General features: G+C 42.3%; 1 long non-coding RNA gene across 2 annotated transcripts; it reads right to left on the bottom strand.

Moving 5' to 3' along the window:
- Window positions 1–4,894: 4,894 nt before the first annotated feature.
- On the bottom strand, window positions 4,895–10,054 carry LOC118800486. 2 transcript variants are annotated; one of them, XR_005006241.1, is made up of 4 exons: window positions 9,913–10,054; window positions 5,850–5,917; window positions 5,579–5,620; window positions 4,895–4,938 (listed from the first exon to the last, which is right to left on the bottom strand). It is a non-coding gene; the product is annotated as an uncharacterized LOC118800486 (long non-coding RNA). The 2 variants fall into 2 exon arrangements; XR_005006242.1 differs by lacking the exon at window positions 9,913–10,054 and having other exon boundaries at window positions 5,850–5,983.
- Between the last annotated feature and the right edge of the window lie 385 nt (window positions 10,055–10,439).

Genomic DNA, 10,439 nt, shown 5'->3' with positions numbered 1-10,439 from the left:
GCTTCATGAGGAACAGCAGTGCTGTGACGAAACAGGAAATGTGCTGTAGAGCAGACCGTCCCCTTTCTGTTCAGCCTTTGCGAGTCTACACAGCCTTCGTAGACCACGTCCTTCGCAGGATTCAGCCTCTGAATTGGGACACAGCTATAGAGGTAAATATTCAGAGGCAAGAGATCTGAATTGGCACCAGTGTACCAATCTGAAACTAACTTTACCACAGTGCTTCACCACTCAGTGCTGCCTGGGGTTTGTTGGGTTTTTCTTTACCACAATCTGAACACTTGGTTAGGATTAGAATGTCTGAGGGGAATTTCAGACAGAGGCTGTGTGAAAGTAGATGTACTTCTTGGTGTTGCACTTCTGTTTATAGAATTAGTTTTATTTATTTTATGTCTTTTTAAAATTAATTTTATGTTTCCAAAGGTTATTTTGCAAAAGTTATGTAAGCATTTTTTTTCTAATTCTGTATAAAAATGTATTGTGATGTAAAAATGGCTATGAGTATTGTATCTTATGTATTGCACATGTAATTTGCATATCGTTACACGCCAGTCAGGCCTTTTCACCCAACATCAGTGCCTGACCTCACTAATGCTCTTTTAGCTGACCAGAAGTGAATCCACACAGCAGCGTCCCACCGTCTATAAGAGTGGCAGCTGCTACTGTAACAAATGTACAAATATCCAAATACATCTAATTGAACTTTGTTTACCTGTTATTCAGTCATTTTTCCAGAAGCTGCTTTGAAACAAAGGTTTTACTGAAAACATTTGATTCTAATATTGTTTGTCTTCATTTTCTTCTCAGTTTCATATAGTTTTCTGTTTTTGCTCCTTTAATATCAGTTTAACGATGTCATATCAGGCCAACATCAGTACCATGTAACTATATTTTCTTATTATTCTGTTATTTTACAATAATTGGTGGGTATTTATTAAACTTATAATCTGTTGCGTATACTTTATTGCTGAGTACCTGTTAGCTCACTACTTCAGTTACCATCCCTGGCGGTTTCCCTGTTTACAGAGCGGTTTTCTCAGTTTGGAGGTAAACGGCCGTATAAGGCTGTGATACGGAGGATGTGCAGTAATTCTGTCACAGATTCGTTTTTCACCTGTTTTTAGTCTTAATGTCTAAACAGTGTCCGGTCAGACTGCAGGTGGAGTATGAAGGTCTTTTTTGTGTGCACACTAATAATGTGGTCATATTGGTCAGATAAATCACAGTTATATTCTGCCAAAATCACTCAGCCCTAGTAGAATGTGCAGTGGCCACTTTTTAACTTAATATGATGAGACTTACACATCAACGAAACGTGCAGCGATTCAGCAATGCTGACTGGGTCTGATAAAATCAATAAAAAGCAAACAAAAGATCACTGCTCTCTCTCTCTCTCTCTCTCTCTCTCTCTCTCTCTCTCTCTGTGCTTTTCTGTGTGAGTATTTAACTATGTGAGAGGCTGCTTGGCTGCTTAACCGTCTAGTACATGTCTGTGTGTGAAATAATTAGTGTGATTATCAGTGAAACGTATTACAGTAAAGAAAATCAAAGTTGGATAAACTGTTGATGTTACTAATTTCCACTGAAGAGGCGGAACGACTAACTGACAAACGTTGATATTCAGAAAGTATTCAGAGACAGAAAGGTATTGAGTTACGAATGGAGGCCCATTTATAAAAATGTAGCACCTAATTATCGTTATTTTTCATTCTATTCTATTTCATTATTATTGCTAAACCAGCCTTTTTCATAGCTACCAGCTAACACTAACACAGCTGAACAGTAAGTATACAGTCAGACAGCAGGACATCCAGACAGCTGCCTTCAGTTTAGGAGTAGAGGAGCTCACCGATGGGAAGGATCTCCATCCATCCAGCCATCTTCTAAGCCGCTTGTCCTCGTTCGCAGGGGAGCTGGAGCCCATCCCGGCGGTCATCGGGCAGAAGGCAGGAAACACCCTGGACAGGCCGCCAGTCCATCACAGGGCAGAGACACACACTCACACCTAGGGGCAGTTCAGCAGGTGTGTGGACTGTGGGAGGAAACCCACACAGACATAACATACAACTCCACACAGAAAGGGGTCGCCCAGCTGCAGAGTCGAGCCCAGGCCCACAGCTCCACCTACAGCACCACCCTGGAATAAAAACAATGAAGAGAAAAGAAGAAATGATTTAATTAGAAATTGAACATTCAAGTTAGTTCACAAGTCAGGGATCTCATGTGTGGTGTGTATAGAGAGAGAGAGAGAGAGAGAGAGAGAGAGAGATAAGCAGTGTCCCAATTCAGGGGCTGCATCCTTCGGAGGCTGCATTTGAAGGCCGATTGCGTCACAGTGGGGCGACTAGTCTGTCCCATTTCGAAGCTCCTTCATGTGCGGCCGAGAAATGTGTCCTTCCTTTCCAAGGCAATGAAGGATCCATCGGGTGGACCCTTCACCAGCCAACGTGTCCCGATGTTCACTGTGTGCCGGCGAGGACTGGAGAACATGGCAGTGTCAGCAGAGGAGCGAAGGGCGGCTGAGGAGACACTTTAAATGAAGTATTGGGTTTAAACTGAGTGGAATAGCGAACGATACAGATGTTTAAAAAGCCAATGTGGTCTGAAGCAGAACTTACACTAACGTTTCATTTTGTTTTAGAGAGCGAAGAGCCGACAGAGAGACGCATCTCCAGCTCTAATAAAACAATTAAATCAAAGTTTTTAGCTCCACCTTTTAAATAACTTGACTGGAGCAGCACTTCATGAGGAACAGCGGTGCTGTGACGCAACAGGAAATGTGCTGTAGAGCAGACCGTCCCCTTTCCGTTCAGCCTTTGCGAGTCTACACAGCCTTCGTAGACCACGTCCTTCGCAGGATTCAGCCTCTGAATTGGGACACAGCTATAGAGGTAAATATTCAGAGGCAAGAGATCTGAATTGGCACCAGTGTACCAATCTGAAACTAACTTTACCACAGTGCTTCACCACTCAGTGCTGCCTGGGGTTTGTTGGGTTTTTCTTTACCACAATCTGAACACTTGGTTAGGATTAGAAGGCCTGAGGGGAATTTCAGACAGAGGCTGTGTGAAAGTAGATGTACTTCTGGTGTTGCACTTCTGTTTATAGAATTAGTTTTATTTATTTTATGTCTTTTTAAAATTAATTTTATGTTTCCAAAGGTTATTTTGCAAAAGTTATGTAAGCATTTTTTTTCTAATTCTGTATAAAAATGTATTGTGATGTAAAAATGGCTGTGAGTATTGTATCTTATGTATTGCACATGTAATTTGCATATCGTTACACACCAGTCAGGCCTTTTCACCCAACATCAGTGCCTGACCTCACTAATGCTCTTTTAGCTGACCAGAAGTGAATCCACACAGCAACGTCCCCACCGTCTATAAGAGTGGCAGCTGCTACTGTAACAGATGTACAAATATCCAAATACATCTGATTGAACTTTGTTTACCTGTTATTCAGTAATTTTTCCAGAAGCTGCTTTGAAACAAAGTTCTTACTGAAAACATTTGATTAGTTAAAAGATTAGTTTTTCACCTGTTTTTAGTCTTAATGTCTAAACAGTGTCCGGTCAGACTGCAGGTGGAGTATGAAGGTCTTTTTTGTGTGCACACTAATAATGTGGTCATATTGGTCAGATAAATCACAGTTATATTCTGCCAAAATCACTCAGCCCTAGTAGAATGTGCAGTGGCCACTTTTTAACTTAATATGATGAGACTTACACATCAACGAAACGTGCAGCGATTCAGCAATGCTGACTGGGTCTGATAAAATCAATAAAAAGCAAACAAAAGAAGAGAAACTCGTAACAGAAATTTGTAATGTACGGTTCTCCAGTAATGTGGAGTAACGTACATTACATTTTTAATAATAATGAACACACATTGTTCAGTTAACTTACCATTACAGGTTCAGTCAACTTGGGATTTTAAAGCAGCCAGTTTCCTCACTTTCAGAAGTTAAAGTGATCACGGTATGAGGTTCATTCAGGACTACAGTACTGGAAGCCCAGGCAGGGCGACGCCCCTGATCTCTCTCTCTCTCTCTCTCTCTCTCTCTCTCTCTCTCTCTCTCTCTTTCTCTCTGTCTCTCTGCTTTTCTGTGTGAGTATTTAACTATGTGAGAGGCTGTTTGGCTGCTTAACTGTCCAGTAAATGTCTGATTGTGTGTGAAATTATTAGTGTGATTATCAGTGAAACGTATTACAGTAAGGAAAATCAAAGCTGGATAAACTGCTGATGTTACTAATTTGATTAGATTTGATGGTAGAAATGTTCTATACAGGTGAAAAAGAACCAGTTTAGTGTCCCAGTTACCTGTTTAAGATTCCTTGTATTATCCATCTGTTCCACTTGGTTATATGTGTCTGGATTTGCTGTGATCAGCATACACTGCATACACGTATCTGCTGAGATTAGAATATATTCATATTCAGTAATTAATATGTTCATATACTCATTCAGAACTTGATGGCAGCAACGCAGCTTGAGAACGTTGTGACAGGGCCACGTCTACCGTTGTGTAGCCTCCCCTCTTCTTTTAACAGCAGTCTGTAAACATCTGGGAAGTGAGGAGAGCCATTGCTGGAGTTCTGGGAGAGGAATGTTGTCCCATTCTTGTCTGATGTAGGACTCTAGCTGCTCAGTCCTGGGTCTTTGGGTCTTCTTTATGGAGTTAGTTTTGTGCCGAAATGTTTGAGAGAAGGTCCTGATGTTTGAGAGAGGAATGTCACGGTTTGAGAGGACAGCTATCCTGGGTCTTTAGGTCTTCTTTGCTGGATTTTTCGTTTCATAATGCACTGAATGTTTTCTATTGGTGAAGGTCTGGACTGCAGGCCGGCCAGTTCAGCACCTGGACTCTTCTTCTGCAAAGCCATGCTGTTGTGATGGATGCAGTATGTGGTTTATTGTCTTGCTGAAATATGCAAGGCCTTCCCTGAAAAAGACAAAAAGAAGAGAAAAAAGAATTTCAAATTTTGATTCATCTGACCTCAGAACAGGTTTCCATTTTGCCTCAGTCCATTTTAAATGAGCTTTGGCCCAGAGAAGACGGCAGCATTTTAGGATCATGTTGACATGTGGCTTCTTCTTTGCATGACACAGCTTTAACTTGCATTTGTGGATTACACAAAAACAGGGATTTTTACAGATTGTCTAAATCTGTTGATGATATTATGTACTGTAGTCTTCGCAATTTTACATTGAGGAACATTTTTCTGAAATTGTTCCACAACTTTTAGATGCAGTTTTTTACAGATTGGTGAACCTCTGCCCATCTTTGCTTCTGAGAGACTCTGCCTCTCTAAAATGACCTTTTTTTACTCAGTCATGTGAGTTAGTGGCAAATTGTTCGTCCAGCTGATTTTTATTAGTACCACTTACAGCCTTTTGTTGTCTCTGTCCCAACTTTTTTGAAATGCGTTGCTGCCATCAAGTCCTAAATGAGTTAATGTTTTTCCTGATATGGTAAAATGTCTCATTTTCAATTTCAGATTTTAGAGCTTCATCACTCACCGCTTCATATAACTTTATACAGCCATTTAAAACTAATCAGATTTTAGTGCTTCTTCACTCACCACTTCATTTCACCTTCATTGAAGGACCAGCTGATACAGACACTGAAAAAAAGAAAAAGAAAAAGATAGAAAAGGAAACAGTATATTAAAAAACAGGACAACAGCACCATCTGCTGGAGTAAACAGAGCAAACTGTTTTTACTCAGCAGATCACATTTCAGGAGCTTCACTGTCTATTTGAGTTCTGAAATGTTAAAAATCTACTTTACAAACTAAACATTAAGATAAAGTCTTTAACAAGATGATAAAGGAGTGACAGTTCAGTTCTTACCAGTAGTGAATGTAGAGATCAGTAAGATCAGGATACAGAGAGCAGAACTGCAGGACTGCATGACTGACCTACAGACACACACACACCATCAGTACTGACCAGGAGAGGAGAGAGAGAAGAGAGAACAGAACTGACCTACAGATACACACACACCATCAGTACTGACCAGGAGAGAAGAGAGAAAACAAAGAAGAAAGAACAGAACTGACCTACAGATACACACACACCATCAGTACTGACCAGGAGAGAAGAGAGAAAACAAAGAAGAAAGAACAGAACTGACCTACAGACACACACCATCAGTACTGACCAAGAGAGGAGAGAGAGAAGAGAGAACAGAACTGACCTACAGAAACACAAACCATCAGTACTGACCAAAAGAGGAAAGAGAGAAGAGAGAAAGAGAGAACAGAACTGACCTACAGACACACACACACCATCAGTACTGACCAGGAGAGGAGAGAAAGAAGAAAGAACAGAACTGACCTACAGATACACACCATCAGTACTGACCATGAGAGGAGAGAGAGAAGAGAGAAAGAGAGAACAGAACTGACCTACAGACACACACACCATCAGTACTGACCAGGAGAGGAGAGATAGAAGAACGAACAGAACTGACCTACAGACACACACCATCAGTAATGACCAGGAGAGAAGAGAGAGATGAGAGAAAGAGAGAACAGAACTGACCTACAGACACACCATCAGTACTGACCAAGAGAGAAGAGAGAGAAGAGAGAACAGAACTGACCTTCAGACACACACACCATCAGTACTGACCAGAAAAGGAAAGAGAGAAAGAGAGAACAGAACTGACCTACACACACCATCAGTACTGACCAGGAGAGGAGAGAGAGAAGAGAGAACAGAACTGGCCTACAGACACACACACACCATCAGTACTGACCAGGAGAGGAGAGAGAGAAGAGAGAAAGAGAGAACAGAACTGACCTACACACACCATCAGTACTGACCAGGAGAGGAGAGAGAGAAGAGAGAAAGAGAGGACAGAACTGACCTACAGACACACACACACCATCAGTACTGACCAGGAGAGGAGAGAGAGAAGAGAGAACAGAACTGACCTTCAGACAAACACACCATCAGTACTGACCAGAAAAGGAACGAGAGAAGAGAGAAAGAGAGAACAGAACTGACCTACAGACACACACACACCATCAGTACTGACCAGGAGAGGAGAGAGAGAAGAGAGAGAAGAGAGAACAGAACTGACCTTCAGACAAACACACCATCAGTACTGACCAGAAAAGGAACGAGAGAAGAGAGAAAGAGAAACCAGAACTGACCTACAGACACACACACGCACCTTCAGTGCTGACCAGGAGAGGAGAGAGAGAAGAAAGAACAGAACTGACCTACAGACACACACCATCATTACTGAACAAAAGAGAAAAGAGAGAACAGAGAAAGAACAGAACTGACCTACAGACACACACACACCATCAGTACTGACCAGGAGAGGAGAGAGAGAAGAGAGAAAGAGAGAACAGAACTGACCTACAGACACACACACACCATCAGTACTGACCAGGAGAGGAGACAGTGAAGAGAGAAGAAAGAAGAGAACTGACCTACAGACACACACCATCATTACTGAACAAAAGAGAAAAGAGAGAAGAGAGAAAGAACAGAACTGACCTACAGACACACACCATCAGTACTGACCATGAGAGGAGAGAGAGAAGAGAGAAAGAGAGAACAGAACTGACCTACAGACACACACACCGTCAGTACTGACCAGGAGAGGAGAGAGAGAAGAGAGAAGAGAGAACAGACCTGACCTACAGACACACACACCATCATTACTGACCAGGAGAGGAGAGAGAGAAGAGAGATAGAGAGAACAGAACTGACCTACAGACACACAATCAGTACTGACCAGGAGAGGAGAGAGAGAAGAGAGAGAAGAGAGAACAGAACTGACCTACAGACACACACAATCAGTACTGACCAGAAAAAGAAAGAGAGAAGAGAGAAAGAGAGAACAGAACTGACCTACAGTCAAACACACACCATCAGTACTGACCAGGAGAGGAGAGAGAGAAGAGAGAAGAGAGAACAGAACTGACCTTCAGACACACACACACCATCAGTACTGACCAGAAAAGGAAAGAGAGAAGAGAGAAAGAGAAACCAGAACTGACCTACAGACACACACACGCACCTTCAGTACTGACCAGGAGAGGAGAGAGAGAAGAGAGAGAGAGAACAGAACTGACCTACAGACACACACATGGACCATCAGTACTGACCAGGAGAGGAGAGAGAGGAGAGAGAGAGAGAAAAGAACTGACATACAGACACCCACACACAAACACCATCAGTACTGACCAGGAGAGAGAGAAGAGAGAAAGAGAGAACAGAACTGACCTACATAAACACACACCATCATTACTGAACAAAAGAGAAAAGAGAGAAAGAACAGAACTGACCTACAGACAAACACACACCATCAGTACTGACCAGGAGAGGAGAGAAAGAAGAAAGAACAGAACTGACCTACAGACACACACCATCAGTACTGACCATGAGAGGAGAGAGAGAAGAGAGAAAGAGAGAACAGAACTGACCTACAGATACACACACCATCAGTACTGACCAGGAGAGGAGAGAGAGAAGAGAGAAAGAGAGAACAGAACTGACCTACAGACACACACACACCATCAGCACTGAGCAGGAGAGGAGAGAGAGAAGAGAGAAAGAGAGAACAGAACTGACCTACAGACACACACACACCATGAGTACTGACCAGGAGAGGAGAGAGAGAGACGAGAGAAAGAGAGAACAGAACTGACCTACAGACACACACACACCATCAGCACTGACCAGGAGAGGAGAGATATAGTGCTGTGCAAAACTCAGTGACCACCCTTTATTTCAGTTCTAGTCAAACAGCCATAAAGAATGTTACTGATTTTCCAGGAGGAGATTAGATTAAAGAGTCCACTTAAATAATAAAAGAGAAAGTGAAAGGAAAATAAGTGACCAAATTGGAGTTCAACAAATCTACAGAGAAAATGTGCTTCCTAACAACCACCTGGAAGAGCTGCTAGACCCCAAAACTTACCCCATCAGATAAACAGCACTTAAAGCTTTCATCTTTGAGAGAGAAGAGAAAATCAAGCTGATCAGATCTGAAAACATCCACAGGTGTTTCTGTTCATCCTTCCACTGTGAGAAGACGACTCAGCGCTGTGGGTCTGAAAGGATGTGTAGAAGAACCTCACTGAGAAAAGGAGACGGACACATCAAACAACGAAGCTGAACAATGGACTGACCACCCCAGAGTCCAGACCTCAACACCACTGAATGTGTTTGGTTACATCAGAAAATGATCAACCAGCTTCTAAGACTGAACTTTGGAGGTGTGTCTGCAGATTCTTTGAGGAACTGAAAGTGAGTCTCCTGAACAGAATGGAAGCTGGAATGAAGGGAAAGAGAGACTCACTGAACACAGCACTGAATTTTAATCAATCAGCTCAGAGCTCAGCTGGACAGCAGAGAGTCCACAAACTGCAGCAGCTCTCTGAGTTCATAGAGACTAATGAGTATCAGTGAGTGTGCTGGAGATTTACTCCACTATATTCACTGATACAGTAAATCTGTACAGTGGAAATGCTGAAATATTACAGATGTTACTCAGACTGGTGGGTTTGCTCCTCCTGACAGCTCAAGGCTTTTTCTGTAGACTTCCTGTCTGTACAGAGGAAGTGGCTGCAGAACCGACTGCGCTGCTTGTGGTTTTTAAGGGGAAGTGTGCTGTGATGCAGCCAATCAACAGCCTGCTAATCTCAGGATTTCTCTTTAATACAGAAGCTCATCACTCTGTTCCAGCACACATTTAATAAAACTGTTATATCATCACAATAAATTACATTAATTCTGTCTGTCAATCAGCTGATGATGTTAAATAAACCACTCAGTCTTTCTGAAACAGCCATTTAACAAAAGAGCCTCAGATCAGCCATAAACTCCAAACAGAAACAGAAACAGAGAATCTCCAAACACACTTCAGCTCTGAGCTCTGAGTTGTACTCACCGCTCTCTCTCTCTCTCTCTCTCTCTCTCTCTCTCTCTCTCTCTCTCTCACTGCTGGAGTTTCTGCAGGGAAATCAGTCCTGTTTATTATAATATCAGAAATATGACAGAATCGTACAGCTGATGTGCTGATTACTTCCTCCTGCACTGATGCGCTTTCGTTTTGATCTTCAGTAAACTGGGACAGGGGGCGGGGCTTAAGAACAGGTGGTTTTATTCTGTGGGGTTTTGACTCAGTTTCTGATCTGATGCTGCTTTAGTCTCTGAGGAGGAGGAGCTCGCTCACCCAGCGTAACGGTTCCTGTGGGAGATAAACAGAAATCTGAGGATGTGAAATGGAGCTGCAGCTGATCAGTTTAGGCCTGTTTTAGTGGAGTAGAAATGAACTGTGGGTAAACTGTACATGTGTAAAATTCACTTTAGCATCATCATTTATATTCATACTGTTTACCTGCTCACTTTCTGTCATCTGACTGTTTACATGATGGAAATAACGTTGATGTCAAATTATGGTCATGCTGGTTGACC

The sequence above is a fragment of the Colossoma macropomum genome, unplaced genomic scaffold, assembly GCF_904425465.1.
Source record: "Colossoma macropomum unplaced genomic scaffold, Colossoma_macropomum, whole genome shotgun sequence".
NCBI lineage: Eukaryota > Metazoa > Chordata > Actinopteri > Characiformes > Serrasalmidae > Colossoma > Colossoma macropomum.
The sequence above is the reverse complement of the archived record's forward strand: the minus strand, read 5'-3'. Positions and strand labels throughout refer to the sequence as shown.